This window comes from Mustela lutreola, chromosome 10 (genome assembly GCF_030435805.1).
Source record: "Mustela lutreola isolate mMusLut2 chromosome 10, mMusLut2.pri, whole genome shotgun sequence".
Lineage (NCBI taxonomy): Eukaryota > Metazoa > Chordata > Mammalia > Carnivora > Mustelidae > Mustela > Mustela lutreola.
Genome location: NC_081299.1, coordinates 35400084 through 35418863, shown reverse-complemented (window position 1 = coordinate 35418863; position 18780 = coordinate 35400084). Strand labels below are relative to the sequence as shown.

The 18780-nt window shown below is 38.8% G+C and overlaps 1 protein-coding gene and 1 pseudogene across 2 annotated transcripts in view; both read left to right on the top strand.

Annotated features, from left to right (window-relative positions):
* Positions 1 to 18780, top strand: part of TESK2 (testis associated actin remodelling kinase 2) — a 134686-nt gene that overhangs the window by 37920 nt on the left and 77986 nt on the right. The gene's annotated exons all lie outside the window — the stretch shown is intronic.
* LOC131809057 (large ribosomal subunit protein eL36-like) lies at positions 6729 to 7150 on the top strand (annotated as a pseudogene).

Sequence of the window (18780 nt, the reverse complement as noted above, 5' to 3'; positions counted from 1 at the left end):
AGCAGGCAGAGGCAGAGGGAGAAGCAGGCTCCCTGCTGAGCAAGGAGCCCGATGTGGGACTCGACCAGGAGGTTGGGATCATGACCTGAGCCGAAGGCAGCCGCCCAACCAACTGAGCCACCCAGGCGTCCCTATTTCTTATTTTTATACCTCATCTTTTTCTCAGCGAACTGCAATGACTAATACTTCCTAAAATATTAAATAATAGTTATATTTGTCATCTTTGGCTTGTTCCTGACTCTAATGGGGATGCTTGTAATATTTCCTAATTAATATGATTTGGAGCCTGAAATAAATATCTTCTTTCTATTGGATCTTTAAAATATTTTTGTTTTAAGATTTTTATTCATTGGGCGCCTGGGTGGCTCAGTGGGTTAAGCCGCTGCCTTCGGCTCAAGTCATGATCTCAGGGTCCTGGGATCGAGTCCTGCATCGGGCTCTCTGCTCAGCAGGGAGCCTGCTTCCTCCTCTCTCTCTCTCTGCCTGCCTCTCTGCCTACTTGTGATCTCTCTCTGTCAAATAAATAAATAAATAAGTAAATCTTAAAAAAAAAAAAGATTTTTATTCATTTATCTGACAGAGAGAGATTACAAACAGGCAGAGCAGCAGACAGAGAGAGAGGGGAAGCAGTCTCCCTGCTGAGCAGAGAGCCTGTGTGGGGCTTGATCCCAGGACCCCGAGATCATGACCTTAGCCGAAGTCAGAGGCTTAACCGAGGCACCCAGGCGCCCTACCACTTCTTTTTTAAATAAAGTTTTATTGTAATACATACACTCCCATTTGTCAGTGTATGTTTTATGGTTGTCTTTGTGCTATAATGACAGAGTTGAATAATTATGGCAGAGACCATATGGCCCTTAAAGTCTAAGGTATTTACTATCTGACCCTTATAGAAAAAGTTTGCCAGCCACTGGTTTGATAAATATAGTGCAGCTAGGATATGGTTAGTTTTTATCTTTGATTACAAAGTACAGATGACTGCAGAGTTTTAAAGGTCATGTTAAATAAAAAGTGTATCAGTAGCAATAAAAGGAAATATTTGACTTCTGGTGTGGAAGATACACATTATATAAGTAACTTAAGGACTTTCAGTTGCCTTAGATAGCAAAAGAAAGACTGATTGATGGATGACTTTGCATTGAGGAATGTGGATTTATGTGGCTTGCTTGTGTTCCTTTAACAGAATTCAGTTTTAGAGTTTAGGACCTTCTGTGAGGCGCCTGGGCGGCTCATTGGGTTTGGCCTCTGCCTTCGGCTTGGGTCATGATCTCAGGGTCCGGGGATAGAGCCCTGTGTGGGGCTCTCTGCTCAGCAGGTGGCATGCTTCCCCCTCCCCCTGCCTGCCTCTCTATCTACTTGTGATCTCTCTCTATCTCTGTAAAATAAATAAATAAATCTTAAAAAAAAAAAAAAAAGAATGTAGGACCTTCTGGTCATTCATCCTTAAAAATAGATCTTAGTTATGTTATCTGTTCAATAGATACTATTATTTATTTAGTTCTGAAGGCTGGCTTTAGATAAGTAACAAAGACTATTGGGTTATATTTTATGAAGGTTGAAAAACCATGACTAGCAAAGTCCTCATGATCTTTATTGCATACTGTGTGGGCCAGTAGCCCCATGAATTACAATTAGAATAGTTTGTTGTTTTCTTTTTTTTTTCTTTTTTTTTTTTTTTTAAGATTATGTATTTATTTATTTGACAGACAGAGATCAGAATTAGGCAGAGAGAGAGGAGGAAGCAGGCTTCCCATGGAGCAGAGAGCTGATGGGGGGCTTGATCCCAGGACCCCGAGACCATGACCTGAGCTGAAGGCAGAGGCTTAACCCATTGAGCCCCCCAGGTGCCTCAGTTTGTTGTTTTCTTTACTAAAAATTATTTTTAAAATTATCTCATCCTAAGAGTCTTATTTAGTTGTATAGCTATAAAAATAATCTGAGCAGTTGATTTGGAAGGAACTTGGGCTCTTTAGATTGTGACTGTCAGAGGTATAGCACATTTCTTAAATTTTTTTATTTTTTTGCACATTTCTTAAGTTAACCAACCTGATAATTTCATTGGTTAAACTTGGGCTGTCTTTATGAATTTTAAGTCTCTTAGAACCTCAAAAAAAGGTTAAACAGTTTTTGGGTAACATGTATTTTAGGTAATAAATGTGTCATTGTTCTACAGTTACCATGATAGAACTAGAAGGTTTTGTATATAAAGTTCCCTTTCAATATCTATATGATTATTGATTATGAAGAGAGAAAAGGGAGAGAAGCTGGTACTTTTTGTATTCTGGGAAAGGTTTGTGTAGAAGGAAATCTAAGTTCATTAGAAGTGAAGCTTAGGGGTGCCTGGTCATACTATACTATAGTATAGTATAGTATACATACTATATGTTTGAGAATATACATAAATACTTATAAAATGCACATAAATGATTGGTTTTATAATAATTTCAGAAATGGATTTATTCAAACCCCCAACACAAAGAAACCTTCTCTTTTAGGTGTATTCAGCGTATTTCACAAGAATGTGTTTTTTTTTAAGATTTTTTTATTTACTTATTTGACAGAGAGAGAGAGAAAGATCACAAGTACACAGAGAGGCAGAGAGGTAGGTAGAGAGAGGGGGGAAGCACGCTCCCCGCTGAGCAGAGAGCCGGACACGGGGCTCGATCCCAGAATCCTGAGATCACGACCTGAGCTGAAGGCAGAAGCTTTAACCCACTGAGCCACCCAGGTGCCCCGAATGCGTTTGTTTTTTAAGGCTAATGATGAGTTTAGCTAATTTGCTGTTAGGAAATAATTAAGGTAGATGAACTAGGGCAGTGGTTCTCAACTGGGGGCAGTTTTGCCCCTTAAGTGGTATTTGACAGTGTCTGGAGTTATTTTTGGTTGTCACAATTAGGCAGGGGGTGCTACTGGTATCTAGTGGGTAGGGGCCAGGGTTGACAAAAAATATTATGTAATACACAGGACAGCGCTCTGCAACAAAGAATTATCTGGCCTTACATGTCAGGAGTGCTGAAGTTGTAAATCCGTGGCCTAAAAGTGTTAGAGAAGATGAAAGCATTCTTTAACCTCTATTCTGAATTCAGTGAGAATATATTTAGAAACAAAATAGGTTGGATTTGCATTTATAATAATTTGTGAGCTTCAGATATTTACCTTTGGTTATTAAGCTTTACTTTCTCATTAAAAAAAAATGAAATACAGAGGATACAGAGGATAAATTTCATTGTTTCTAGGAAAATGACTTAGAATATTTTGGATGTTACTGAAATCTATTTAGGAAAGGACTGAAACATGTGTCAGTGGAGATAACATTAGTATTTTTATGTTCATTTGTAAATTAAGAGAGAAAAATGTAAAAACAAATGGGACAGTTGTCCCAGTCTGTCATCCTCTGGTCAGTGGAAAATCTGTCTAGCTCCATTATAGCAGTGATTGACAACCTATTTAATGTTTCCAATTAAGAAGTGCTTCTGTTGAGATACAGTAGAAGGTTCTTACTTTCTTTATGTCCTTGTTTGGGAGTATGATCGGAAGGAGACTTTTTAGGAAGATGGTTCTTCCAGTGTCTTGAGGTAACTAACCTTTTATTATCCCATGATATAACTCCATATTTTAGTATGTATTGTGAATACTGTAAAACCTGGAATCCTATTCCAGGACAAAATATCAGTGTGTCTTTTTTTTTTTTCTTTTTAATAATAGCTTTACTGAGAAATAATTTATAATCTATACAAATTTTCCTCTTAAAAATATACTGTTCAGGGGCAGCTGGGTGGCTCAGTGAGTTAAGCCTCTGCCTTCGGCTCCGGTCATGATCTCAGGGTCCTGGGATGGAGTTCCGTATCGGGCTCTCTGCTCGGCGGGGAGCCTGCTTCCCCCCCTCTCTCTATACCTGCCTCTCTGCCTACTTGTGATCTCTGTCTATCAAATGAATAAATAAAATCTTAAAAAATATGTTATCAAAATATACAACTTAATGTTTTTTAGTATATTTATAAGGTTGTGCAGCCATTACCACTAATTTAAAATTTTTTTTATGATCCTAAAAAGAAAACCTGTACCCATTATTAGTTATTTCCCATTTCTCCCTTCCCCCAGCTCTTGGCAACCACTATTATACTTACTCTCTCTATGGAGTTGCCTATTCTGGACATTTCATATAAATAGAATCGTACAATATATAGCCTTTATGACTGATTTCTTTTACTTAGCATACAGTTTTCAACACTGATCCATATTATGGTGTGTATCAGCACTTTATTCCTTTTTAGGGCCCAGTAATATTCCAGTATATGAATAATACCACATTTGTCTTGGATCCTGTAACCTTGCCAAACTCTCTTATTATAATTATTATTATTATTATTTAAAGATTTATTTATTTGTCAGAGAGAGAGAGAGAGAGCACAAATGGGGGAATGGCAGGCAGGAGAAGTAGGCTCTCCACCGAGCAAGGAGCCTGATGTGGAACTTGATCCCAGGACTGTGATCATGACCTGAACCAAAGGCGGATGCTCAACTGAATGAGCCACCCAGGTGTCCCTATTTTTTAGAATTTTCTGTATATAAGATCATGTCACCTGCTCATCATAAATCCTGACTGTATAAGATTTACCCATACCTGGCCCTTGGCAATCTGAGTTTCATACCGATTGTCTTCACAGAAACCTCTAGTTATGTTTATCATATTCTGTTGAAATTATCTATTTAATGTGTCTGTCACCCATACAACTTTAAGCTCCATGAGGACAGGAACTGTGTCTTACTTATTTTTGTTTCTCTAGGATACAGCACTGTGCTCCACATAGAGTAGGCATCCGTCCATCCATTTATTATATTGTAGTTCTTTTATATGCTAGGCACTATGCTGAGTGCAGAGATATGGTAATGATTAAGACTTATTATTCTCGCCCTTAACGGAATTTGTAATCTAATGGTAAATATTTACATTAAATATTTACAAGGGCAAATGCAACACAAAGGGAAGCATAGAATATTAGTTCCCTAATACTGCATGGCAATATTACCTCGAATGCAGCAGTTGAAAAGAACACGTATTTACTACATTTGTTTCTGTTGTTCAGGAGTCCAGGCATGACTCATAAAGCTGCAGTCAAGGTGTCGGCTTGGGCGGAGTTCCTAGCTGATTCTGTTGGAAGAGTGTGTTACTCTGGGTTATGAGTTCAGGTCCCATACTGGATATAGAGATTACTTAAATAAATAAAAGGAAACTTAGAAAAGTATAAAAGGTGTCAGCTGGAGCTTGGGCTCAAGTGGGGTAGGATCTGTTCTGTGATTGAAGGCAGCATCCAAATCCTTGCGGTCTGTTGAATTGAGGGTTTCAGCTTGATATGCTTCATAGGGCAGCTTGAGTCTTCGAAGCTAGAAGGTGAGGCTCCTAATGAGATGAGTTACATCTTTTTTTTTTTGAGAGAGAGTGCACACTCCTGTGGGGGGAGGGGCAAAGAGAGAATTTTTAGAAAGATTTTATTTATTTACTTATTTATTTGAGGAGGGGCAAAAGGGGAGATAGAATCTCTAGCAGATTTCACGCTGAGTGCCAAGCGGATGTGGGACTTGATCTCATAACCCAGAGACCGTGACCTGAGCTGAAATCAAGAGTCTGACACTTAACTGACGGAGCCACCTCGATGTCTCTACATGATTTCATTTTCTATGATTTCATTTTCATTTTCATTTTCATTGCAGATGCCTTCTTATCATTATCGTATTTTTCATAGCATGATCGTCTGTTCCCTCCTTTGTATCTCCTATATACCCTATAGTTTTTATCAGAGCAATGATTTTTATGACTTTTTTTTAACACGTTCGCCTTTCTCTGTTAGGTCAAACCTCCCTTTGTTTTTCATCTTTCCGTCTTTAGTACTTAGCATAGACTCTGCCATGTAGAGGGTACTTACTAAATACTTGTTGCATGAGAAAAAACCTCATATATGTGTTTAAGAATGTATTAACATTCTTAATGCTAATACATTAAGCGCCTGGGTGGCTTAGTGGGTTAAGCCTCTGCCTTCGGCTTAGGTCATGATCTCAGGGTCATGGGATCAAGGCCCACATCGGGCTCTCTGCTCAGTGGGGAGCCTGCTTCCCTCTTTCTCTCTCTGCCTACCTCTCTGCCTACTTGTGCTCTCTCTCTCTCTGTCAAATAAATAAATAAATAAAATCTTAAAAAAAAGAATATATAGAATTTGCTAATATTTTGTATACCTGAAACTTAAATAAAATTGTATGTCAATTATATTTCACTATAAAAAAAGAATTTAAAAAAAAGAGAGAATGCATTGAAAGACAACATAAGAGAGAGAGAGACTCTGGAACTAGACTGCCTCTGTTTGAATTTTGACTCTACCACTTACAAGCTTTCTGACCTTGGGCAAGTTACTTGATTTCTGTGTCTCAGTTTCCTCATCTGCAAAATGGAGATAATGATAGTACCTACCTTATGGGATTGTTGAGAGGTTGTAAGAGCTAGTATATATAAAATACTAGAATAATGTCTAGCATATAATATATCCTATATAAGGTCTAGTTATTATTATTTCTATCACATATGCAGTTAAGATTTTGAGTTCTTTGTTTTAAGTACTGTGTTAAGAACTTGTATATATTATCTTTTTAAATTACCACAATAATCTTATAAGTGGTTACACTTCTATAAATGAGGAAACTGCTTCTACTGTGGGATTGATTAAGAAGCAGCAGCCATGGCTCAGTGCTACCCTGTGAACTTGGGCCTCAGGAAGGGCCACAAGGTGACTAAGAACATGAGCAGGCCAAGACACAGCCGCCCCTATGGGCATCTCCCTAAGCACACCAAGTTCCTGCAGGACATGATCCGAGAGGTGTGTGTCTTCACTTCATATGACTGTTGTGGCATGGAGCTTCTCAGGGTCTCCAAGGACAAGCATGTCCTTTAGTTCGTCAAGAAAAGAGTGCTAAGAGGAAGAGAGGGGAGCTGAGCAACCTACTGGGAGCTGTGAGGAAAGTGGCAGCCAAAAAAGATTGAACCCCACCCTAGAAGGGTAATAGAGCTTTTGGAACTTGAAAAACAAAGAAAGAAAAGAAAGGAAAGAATAAGGAAAGAAACTGAGGTCCAAAAATATTTAGTGTTTTGCCAATAGGTAAATGGTACTGCTAAGATATGAATTCCTAGCTGTGTAGTTGATGAATGGAATATTATACCTACTTTTGATAATTTTAGAAAAATTTTAAAGATTATTATTATTTTTTAAGATATTGTTTAAGATTTTATTTATTTATTTTAGAGAGAGAGAGTTAGCAGGGGAGAGGCAGAGAAAGAGGGAGAAAATCTCAAGCAGATTCCCTTTGAGCGCAGAGCCCTACAGAGGACTCAATCCCGTGATCCTGAGATCGTGACCCCAGCCAAAACCGAGATTGGGACACTCAACTGACTGAGTCACCCCAGCGCCTGAAAGATTATTTTTATGAATTTTTGCATATTTATACTAATTTATACTATATTTCTAGAATATGATTATGTGTGTATAACTGATTCAGTTTGTGTTTTAAGTATACAACTAGTTGTGTAAGAGAGGCTTAAGGTCCTACTTTCTCCTCTGTTATAAATTGATAGCACCATGTCTGGAAGTGTTAAGCTATAAGAAACAGTAAACTTATAAACTAAAAGAGCCAGATATCTGCCATCTGCTTGGGTACTGAAAAATTGATTTATTCACATTCATGGTTATACATTTATTATTTAGTGCACATGGAGTTGTCATGCAAACTCTATGTCTGTAGCATTATTAACAGTTGTGTTATAAAGAAAGTAAAGGGTAACTATAGGGAACAAACCGAGGGTTGCTGGAGGGGAGGTGGATGTGGAGCGATGGGGTAACTGGGTAATAATGGGCATTAAGGAGGGCTCTTAATGTAATGAGCACTGGGTGTTATGTGCAATTGATGAATCATTAAACTCTACCTCTGAAACGAATAATATACTGTATGCTAGTTAATTGATTTTTTAAAAAAGATTTTATCTATTTATTAGAGAGAGCACATGTGCACAAGTAGGGGGAGGTGCAGGGGGAAAGGGAGAAGCAGACTTCTTGACTCCAGCGTGGGGCTGGATCCCCGGACTCCAGGATCATGACCCGAGCCAAAGGCAGATACTTAACTGACTGAGCCACCCAGGCACCCCTAGTTAATTGATTTTAAATAATAATAAAAAAGTAGTAAGGGGAATATTTTAGTATGTGAATGTTATTTTGTTGTAATATATTTAATTTTTGTGCTTAGTACTCTGGTAGTTCTGTCTCCTTTATCTGAGAAAGAAGATACTGGGTCTTAAAATGCTGGTGTTGCTTCAGCAGTCTTATTGCCCTGCCTATAATTTTTTAGCTTCTCAAACTACAACTTGTGACGTTTGCAAGACAGTGAATCATTTTTCTTAGATGTGATCATTGTTGCAGCCTGAATCTATAAATACTCCAGAATTTTTTTTTCTAATTCTCTATTTTTTATTTCACAGTGGTGTTTGTGCTATCTACCTCTCTGTGACCTCACTGTAAAAAGTGTTTTCATCAACACTGCATATGATCCTGTTCTAAAAAGATGTAATGACTGGGGGGCATCTGGGCGGCTCAGTGGATTAAGCCTCTGTCTTCAGCTCAGGTCAAGGTCTTGGGATTCTGGGATAGAGATCCATATCGGGTTCTCTGTTCAGCAGGGAGCCTGCTTCCCTGCCCCCTTCTCTGCCTGCCTTTCTGCCTACTTGTGATCTCTGTCTGTCAAATAAATAAATAAAATCTTAAAAAAAAGATGTAATGACTGTATGTTTTAATAGTCACTGTATCAGAGAAGAGTTAGATCTATATTCTTGGAGGTATGTAGGGCAACTTTTGCAAGATGACTAGAGCCAGACGGTGAGAATGATGTGAGGTAGTGTGTGTTTTGCCTGAGAGTGATGGTTAGGAGAAAGCCCATTAGGTATATCTGAAGTACCAGCTTTTAGTGTTACTGCTCTGACTGAGATGTCAGTTTATACCAAGGCTATTTTGAGGAACAAAGTGATGAGTTCTGGGAGGGAGCTAAACTACCCCAACTCTAAAACACCAATGAGGAAGATGTGTGTTTATGTGCATGTCTGGCTGTCCATATTTGTCCCCTCATATCAGACCAGTCATTTCAGAATTAAATTGCTCTACAGATTCAAAAAATTAAGGGAAATTTCAATATCAAGAATAAGATTGCTGCACCTGGGTGGCTCAGTGGGTTAAGCCTCTGCCTTCAGCTCAAGTCATGATCTCAGGGTCCTGGGATCGAGCCCCACATCAGGTGCTCTGTTCAGCAGGGAGCTTGCTTCCTCCTCTCTCTCTCTCTCTGCCTGCCTCTCTGCCTGCTTGGGATCTCTCTCCTTCTGTCAAATAAGTAAATAAAATCTTAAAAAAAAAAAGAAGATTGGGGTGGGACACCTGGTGGCTCAGTCAGTTAAGTGTCTGCTTTCGGTTCAGGTCATAATCCTGGGGTCCTGGGATAGAGTCCTGCATCAAGCTGCCTGCTCAGTGGGGAGTCTGTGTCTCCCCCTGCCCTTCCCCCTGCTCATGCTTGCTCGCTCTCTCTCCTCCTCTCTCTCTCTCTCTCAAAAATAAATAAATAAATACATCTTTTTTTTTTTTTTTAAGATTTTTTATTTTTATTTATTTGACAGAGAGAGATCACAAGTAGGCAGAGAGGCAGGCAGAGAGAGAAAGAGAGGAGGAAGCAAGCTCCCTGCTGAACAGAGAGCCCGATGCGGGACTTGATCCCAGGACCCTGAGATCATGACCTGAGCCGAAGGCAGCGGCTTAACCCACTGAGCCACCCAGGCGCCCAATAAATACATCTTTTTAAAAAGGAATAAAATTGGGATGCCTGGGTGGCTCAGTTAGTTACGTGTTCAACTCTTGATTTCAGCTCAGGTCTTGATCTCAGGGTCACCAGTGTATGCCCCATGTTGGGCTACTAAAAAAAAAAAAGAGATCCAGGAAGATCACATATAGAGAAAACACTTCTTTGTACAGTATTACTCTGGCATGAAAGCAATGTTATATAGGAATTGAACACATTTTTAACCATCAAGATATTTTCAGTGTCAGAAATAATCAAGGAAAAGAGTATGGATAGAGACACTAAAGTAGCAAGGTTTGAACCTTAACTACCTTTGTGGAGGACATGAAGAAGGAAAAGAGACAAGTAGCAGTCAGAGATAGGTTCCTAAAGATCAGGGAATGTGACAGATCTACCAAACATAAATTCCAAAGGGCAGGCACCATATTATAGAGATATATAAAAGAGAGTATAAAGAGGAAAACAAACTTCCTCCCCACCACCCTTTTTGAAGGAGTTTAGCATGGAAAAGTATGGGAGAAAGAGGATGATAGCAGTCCAGTGCTGCTTTGGGCTTTGCACCTTGATAATGGTCTTTGTTGCATATCCTTATTGTCTGTCAAAACTACTTCTTGCTCAATTTCCCATTGTTTTCCTTGTTGCATTTATCTGGTTCTGCAACCTCTTTGAGGTACAGGGGATTTCAGAGAGGGAGCTCTTCTGGGGAGGTTCAGTGTTTGGTGTGTGTGGGGAAATGATGGCGTTTTAAAGGAGACACTGTATTTCTGTAATATGTATACTGAAGGTTCACACACAGCAGTGTATGACTGTAACCTTTGGCCATGTTCAGTACATTTAATATTTCCTCTAGAGCTGGTGTGGAAAGTTGGTCTAATTAGTAATGAATTTTGTAGATGACTCAGTGGCCTGGTGACATCAAGTAATAATTTATCAGGTAGCAAATTTTACTGTGTTCATTTGTTCATTACTTAGAAATGCCTGCTAAGATCCTTCACCTTAATTGATAATTCAGTTGGGAAAACAAAAACTAGAAGCACACAAGTTGCATGTACAACTTCTATTCACTCCTCTCATAGAAGTATTTCTGTAAACATATATATGAAAACATGTGAAAGATACTACAAAAAGTTGATTCTAGGGTGTATCATTTTGCAGCAAGGAGAGTGAGAGGGTTGGTCGCTTTCCTTTTGTGATCACATATCACTCTGCTGATATTTCTCTTTTAGCATGTGATAAACCTTGTAGTCATTTGTTATCTTAGTCATTCATTTATTTACTCAGCACATATTTAGTGCTCATTAGGTATATGATATTGAGCTAGGTGCTAGGGACAGAGGAATAAAATCCTGCCTTAAAAGAGCTCTTTGCTTAGGGTAGAAGACAGGAAATATATTTAAAACACAGTATTTGCTAAAATGAGCTTTAGCAAGAGCCTGAAATTGCTTAAGACATATTTGCTAATTGTGTGAAAGTATGCATAGGGTTCCAAGGGTGATAATACTGGGCACCAGTATAAACGTTTGAAGGGTTAGAGTCTTCCTAGAGGAGGTCACCCTTGACTTTTCCTGAAGAAGAAAATACAGCTTGTCTGGTGTACAAGTAAGGAAAAGGACATTTCAAGCAGTAGGAAAAGCATGTGTGGAGGCACAGAGGGATATTCTAGGAATGGTGAGAAATTTGCTTTGGTTCAAGCCTGCTGGATGCATGTAAAGGAATGACAAGACTCTGATGAGTCTAGAGGGATAGGCAGGGGCCAGAAAATAATTTTTTTTTTTAATCCAGAATCACCGAAAATATGTTTCTTTTCTTTCTTTCTTTTTTTTAAGATATGTTTCCTTATTTTTGTTTTTATTGTTTTTTAATAATAATATATGTTATATGTTTTATTATTTTTTTAAATTCCCAAATCAGCTTTTGGTTTGTTGAAACTCTCAGTTGTTTCTTTGTTTTCTATTTCATTAATTTTTGCCTTTATCTTTATTATTATACTTTATTTTTTCTGGCATTTTTTGGTTGAACTCATTTATTTTTAATCTTTTGCAAGTCAATTAGGATTGTCTTTGGCAGTATATTACAGAAACCTGAACACTTTGGCTTATTCAAATAAGGGATTAATTTTTCTCAAGCAATCTTGAGAAATGTTTGTGTTGGGCACCTGCTTAAGAAAGTCATCAACAAATCCGGCTTCTTCTAGCTTCCCCTGTCTTATGTAAGACTTCTGGCCTTTGGTTACAAAGTAACTGCTCCTGATACAAGCACTGAATCTTTACTCCAGGCTGAGAAAAGAATAGAGGACAATTTCATCAGGAAAACAGTAGCATTTCCAGAATCCCTACCTAGCAGTTCCTACTCATATCTCTTTACTTAGTAGTATGTTACCTGGCTACTCTAGCTGCAAGGAAGGCTGCCAGATTGGATGTTTTAATTAACTAAGCACATTGCCACCTATTTGGGGTCCTGTTAGTCAAGAAAAGGGGGAAAAGAAACGTTGAGTAAACAGTATTGTCTGCTGTGCTTGTTTTTAATTATCTTTTTATTGTTCACTTCTAATTTTATTTCATAGTGGTTTGGAAATGTGGTTTTGGAACCACATCCTTTTTTTTTAAGTTTTTATTTTCATTTTTTAAAAGATTTTATTTATTCATTTGAGACAGAGAGATACAGAGAGAGAGAGAGACATGTGCATGAGGTGGGGGAGCAGCAGAGGCAGAGGAAGAAGCAGACTCCCTGCTGAGCAGGGAGAGAGCCTAAAGTGGGGCTTGATCCCAGGACCCTGGGATCATGACCTGAGCTGAAGAAGCTCATCTGAGCCATGAGCCACCCAGGTGCCCCTTTTTAAAGTTTCTTTAAAAATATTTATTTATTTACTTACTTATTTATTCAGAGAGCATGGGGGGTGCCTGGGTGGCTCAGTCAGTTAGGCAGCCGCTTTCGGCTCAGGTCATGATCCAGGGTTCTGGGATCCAGCTCTGCATTGGGCTCCTTGCTCAGTGGGAAGCCTGCTTCTCCCTGCCTGCCCTTCCCCCTGCTTGTGCTTGCTCTCTGTCTCTCTCCCTTGCTCTCAGTGTGTCAAATAAGTAAACAAAATCTTAAAAAAAAAAAAAAGAGAGAGAGAGAGAGAGACAGCATGAGTGGGAGAGGGAGAAAGAAACCCAAGCCAGTTCTGCACCATGCACAAGAGACTGATGTGGGGCTCGATTCCATGACCCTGAGATCAGACCTGAGCCCAAACCAAGAGCTATATATTCAACCACCTGAGCCACTTAGGTAGGTATTTAAAAAAAAAAAAAAGATACCATATCCATATTCATTTCTTTTCTTCTAGAACTTTCAGTTTCTTTTTCTTTTTTAAAAGATTTTATTTATTTATTTGACAGACAGAGATCACGAGTAGGCAGAGAGGCAGACAGAGAGAGGGGGAAGTAGGCTCCCTGCTGAGCAGAGAGCCCCAGGACCCTGGGATCATGACCTGAAGACAGAGGCTTTAACCCACTGAGCCACCCAGATTCCCCTAGAACGTTCAGCTCCTGAGAAGTATGTTAAAATATCCCACAAAGACTGTGGCTTTGTCAAATTTGCCTTGTATTTTGTCAATTTTTGTTTTAGACATTATAGTTCTGTGTTGTTAGGTACATACAAGTTCATGATTATTATTTCTTGGCAGAATAATTGTTAGGTAGTGTGCATGCAATGCTTTTTTCCTTAGATTAGTTCTCAAGCCTTTCCAGCCCAATGTTTACATTATCTGGGTTCATTTACTAGATGTATGATTTTGAAAAAGTCCTTTAATCTCTCTGTGCCCAGTTTCCATATCTGTAAAATGGGGGACATTAATAATACCTACTTCCCAGAATTATTTTGAGGATTAAATGTGTGTGTGTGTGTGTGTGTGTGTGTGTGTGTATGAGTATAGCAGAACCTACTATGTAACAAGTACTATAAATAATAGTTATATTATTGCTATTATAATAATTTTTATTATAACAATATTTTAATGAGGTTCCCTGAAGTGAAATTGATAGGTGATTAAGTTACTGTCATTCATAATTATAAAGCATCAACATGATACCCTAACTCTATGATAAAGAGTAAAAGAAAACTAAGGTAGTAGAAATATAGATTTCAATAAGCAAAATTATTATAGAAAACTTAATGAGCTAGTCAGATGCTTTTACCCTCTTATAAATGAATAGTTTTAAGAGATGGCAATCAGAATCCACTCCATGCAAGAAGAAAAATTAAAGAGGAGAGATGGTGGTGGATATCAGAAGAAAAGTATAATAACAGACCAAAAAACCCAAAACAAAACAGACTAGACTTATTTGTATGTAATAAAGGGAAGAGAGAAGTGACCCCTAGTGAAATAGAGATAGCTTGCCAAGACAAATTACAGATTGATGAAGGAGAGAAAAGGAGTGTGATATATCTTTGCTAACTTTATCAGTGTTTATCAGTGTTTGTAAATGTTTAATCTTGAATGTTTCTTTGGGGGAAGAAGTTGGCAGAGTCGGTACATTAATGACTTTTTTTGTGGGCAAGGCTAAAATATGCTTTTTATTTATAGTTCATATATTTATGTACATATATATATTCTTTTTTTTTTTTTAAGAGAGAGGAAGAGAGACAGAAGGGTGGGGCAGAGGCAAAGGGGTAGAGAGAATCTTAAGCAGGCTCCATGCCTAGAGCAGAGCCCTATGTGAGGTTTGATTTCACAATCCTGAGATGATGACCTGAGCCAAAATTAAGAGACAGATATTTAACTGACTGAACCACTCAGGCATCCCTGGTTGATATTTTAAAATAAAGTCTAGGGGTGCCTGGGTGGCTCAGTAGTTAAGTGTTTGCCTTTGGCTCAGGTCATGATTACCCCCAACCCCTGCATCCGGCTTCCTGCTCTGTCGGAAACCTGCTTCTCCCTCTCCTACTCCCTCTGCTTGTGTTCTCTCTGTCAAATAAATGTGTCTCTCTCTGGAAAATAAATAAAATCTTTAAAATAAAATAAGATAAAGACCAAACAAAATCACTGTAAATATAAAAACTACAAATGGCTTCTGATACAGATATGTTGTATTGGGATTCAAATACCAGGAGCAGCATTGCCATTGGTGGTCTGATTTTTTTTTAGATTTTATTTAGTTATCTGACAGAGATCACAAGTAGGCAGAGAGAGGGTGGGGGGAAGCAGCCTCCCTGCTGAGCAAAGAGCCCAGGATTCTAAGATCATGACCGAAGGCAGAGGCTCAAACCGACTGAGCCACCCAGGCGCCCCTGATTTTATGAAAAATCTTTTTGTTTTGTTGACCACAACTTTTTTTTTTTTTTTTAAATAGGGGGTAGGGTCAGAGGGAGAGGGAGAGAGAGAATCTAAGCAGGCTCCACATGCAGTGAGATCATGACCTCAGATGAAATCAAGAGTCAGACACTTAGCTGATTGAGCCACCCAGGTGCCCCTCCCCTTTTTTAATGTTTACCAATTCTTTTTTTTTTTTTTTTAAGAGTTTTATTTATTTATTTGACAGAGAGAGAGCTCAGGTAGGCAGAGAGGCAGGCAGGGAGAAGCAGGCTCTCTGCTGAGCAGGGAGCCTGATGCGGGACTTGATTCCGGGACCCTGGGATCATCACCTTAGCTGAAGGCAGCTGCTTAACCAACTGAGCCACCAGGTGGCCAATGTTAACCAATTCTTAATTATGTTCTGAAAATAACAAAAATGTGATTTTTCCTCAATTTATAAGGTAGTTGTATTTCTAGAAAATTCAGTTCATATTAAAATGGTGCAAGTTGGCTTTGTTTTTATGTAAAATAGAGTTAGAATCCAAGCTCAGGCAATAATAAATATGTTCTTCACTTATGTGAATGTCTTGCAAGGCATTTGAATTTCATACAGCACATCGAACAATGCTTCCTTGTGTAGTACTGTCCTCCACTTTGCAGAATGTCTAGCATTTCTGACCAGCAAAACTCCCTGTCCCTAGTCATTGTTATAACAAAAAAACTTAACCTAAAACCTTCAGAAACACTCCAGAGTGACTTGGTATAGCCTCTATTGGAAATTATTGCTTTAAACCCTATTTGTCAGGGTGCCTAGGTGACTCAGTTGGTTAAGTGTCTGACTCTTGATTTTGACTTGGGTCATGATCTCAGGGTTGCAGAATCAAGCCCAAAGTCGGGCTCTGCGCTCAGTGGGGGGTTGACTGGAGAGTCTCTCTCTTTCTCTGCCCCTCCCGCGCCCCCCACTCTGTCTCTCTCTCTCAAATAAATGAATAAATCTTTAAAAAAAATAAGCCCTCTGGGGCGCCTGGGTGGCTCAGTGGGTTAAGCCTCTGCCTTCAGCTCAGGTCCTGATCTCAGGGTCCTGGGATCAAGCCCCGCATCGGGCTCCCAGCTCAGTGGAGAGCCTGCTTCCTCCTCTCTCTGCCTGCCTGTCTGCCTACTGTGATCTCTGTCTGTCAAATTAAAAAAAAAAAAAAGCCCTATTTTTCTAATATTTATGTTGCTATTCCAGCTTTTTGTATACTTAATAAGTATACTCACTGTGACTTCTTGATTGGAAATCCCAAGCAATTCATTTAATAGTTAACTTTTTTAAAAAAAGATTTTATTTATTTATTTGACAGGGAGATAGAGAACCCACTAGGCAGAGTGGCAGAGAGAGGGAGATGGATAGGGAGAAGTAGACTTCCCCATTGAACAGGGGGCCTGATGTAGGATTCTATCCCAGGACCCCTGGTATTGTGACCTGAACAGAAGGCAGATGCCTAACCAACTGAGCCACCCAAGCACCCTTGTTCTTTATTTCTTAATGCTAAACTTATGGGAGAAAATAAAAATACATTTTTGCATAGTTCTTCCAACTTTTGGAAAACTTTGAAAAATCTACTGAAAGTTGAAAGAATGGTACAATAAACCCCTATAGTCCCTTCACCTGGATTAACAACTTAATATTTTGCTACATTGATTTATCTGTATCTATCTATCTATTTAAAGATTTTATTTATTTATTTGACAGAGAGAGACACAGTGAGAGAGGGGAATGGGAGAGGGAGAAGCAGGCTTACCATCAAGCAGGGAGCCCAGTGTGGAGCTTGATCCCAGGACCCTGGGATCATGACCTGAGCCAAAGACAGACACTTAATGGCTGAGCCACCCAGGCACCCCTATCTATATCTATATCTATATTTTTAAGATTTTATTTTATTTTTTAAGTAATCTCTACACCCAACATGGGGCTTGAACTTAAAACCCTGAGTCAAGAGCCATAAACATTGTGGACTGAGCTAGTTCGGTGCCCCATCAGTATTTTTTTTTAACAACACTTGAAAGCAAATTGCAGATATCATGCTACTTTAAAATATTTTAATATTTATCTTCTAAGAGTACATTCTCCTACAAAGCTATAATATCATTATTTATACCTTAGACAATTGAACTTAATTCAGAAAAATAATTTCATTATAGTCCCTATTAAAATTTTTCCTATTTGCCAACAAACTTTTTTTTTTTGTTTCTTTTTTTTTTTTTTTAAAGTAAGCTCTACACCCAACATAGGGCTTGAACTCATGACCCTGAGATCAAGTGTTGTATGCTTTACCAGTTGAGCCAGCTAGGTGCTCCGACAAAAGATTTTTTTCCTTTTTTTAAAAAGATTTTATTTATTTATTTATGTGACAGAGAGAGAGAGAGAGCACAAGTAGGCAGAGAGGCAGGCAGAGAGAGAGAGGGGCAAGCAGGCTCCTTGCTGAGCAAAGAGCCCGATGTGGGGTTCGATCCCAGGACCCTGAGATCATGACCTGAGCTGAAGGCAGAGGCTTAACCCACTGAGCCCCCCAGGCGCCCCTCTAATTGTTTTTTTATGATTAGATATGAATTAAACGTTTTAGCAAGTATATTACATCAGAAGATTGATAGATAATTCCAGGTGTTTCACTTTGGGTAATGCTAAATGTGACTGACCTCTTGGTTAAGGTCATTGTAAAGGTAAAATTTCCCCTTTGTAATAAATAAGTAATCTTGGGAGCATTATACAGATTTGAGTATCATTAGTTTCACTTAAAATTATATGCATTTTCTGTGTTATGTCAAATTTACCTGTGATGTTAAATTCTTATGAGCATATAGTTATTTTTATTAAAACAATAGCTCTGTATTGAATATTTATTATGTGCCAAGCACTGTTTTAAGTAGTTTATATATATTATCTCATTAATCTAACATGACACTGTTTTATCCTCCATAGCAGTTCTTTGAAATTATTATTGTCTTGACTTTACAACAGAAGACTTCAAAGAGAAGTCATTCTAATTAGTTAAATGTTAAAGACTTGGATTCAGTCTGCTCTTCTCCAGAGCTCAAGCACTTTACTACTCTGCTATGTTCTTTAGAAATCAGATTTGGAGCTCCTGTAGTAACATTGGATGAGTTTAAAAGTCAAGGAGAGGGACGCCTGGGTGGCTCAGTTGGTTAAGCAGCTGCCTTCAGCTCAGGTCATGATCCCAGCGTCCTGGGATCGAGTCCCACATCGGGCTCCTTGCTCCGCAGGGAGCCTGCTTCTCCCTCCGACTCTGCCTTCCACTCTGTCTGCCTATGCTCGCTCTCGCTCACTCTCTCTCTGACAAATAAATAAATAAAATCTTTAAAAAAAAAAAAAAAAGTCAAGGAGAAATACTAATTTTCTCTTATATTTGTTCTCCCTTTCTTTCTTTTTCTTTTTTTCTTCCCTCCTTCCCTTCATGTATTTATAATTGTGGTAAAATACATATAAGATTTGCCATCTTAACAATATTCAAATGTGCAGTTCAGTTCACATTGTTGTGCTACCAGTCTCCAGAACTTGGCAAAGCTGAAACTCTATACCCAGTAAACAACTCTATACCCAGATCTCTCCCCTCCCCAAGCCTCTGGCAGCCACC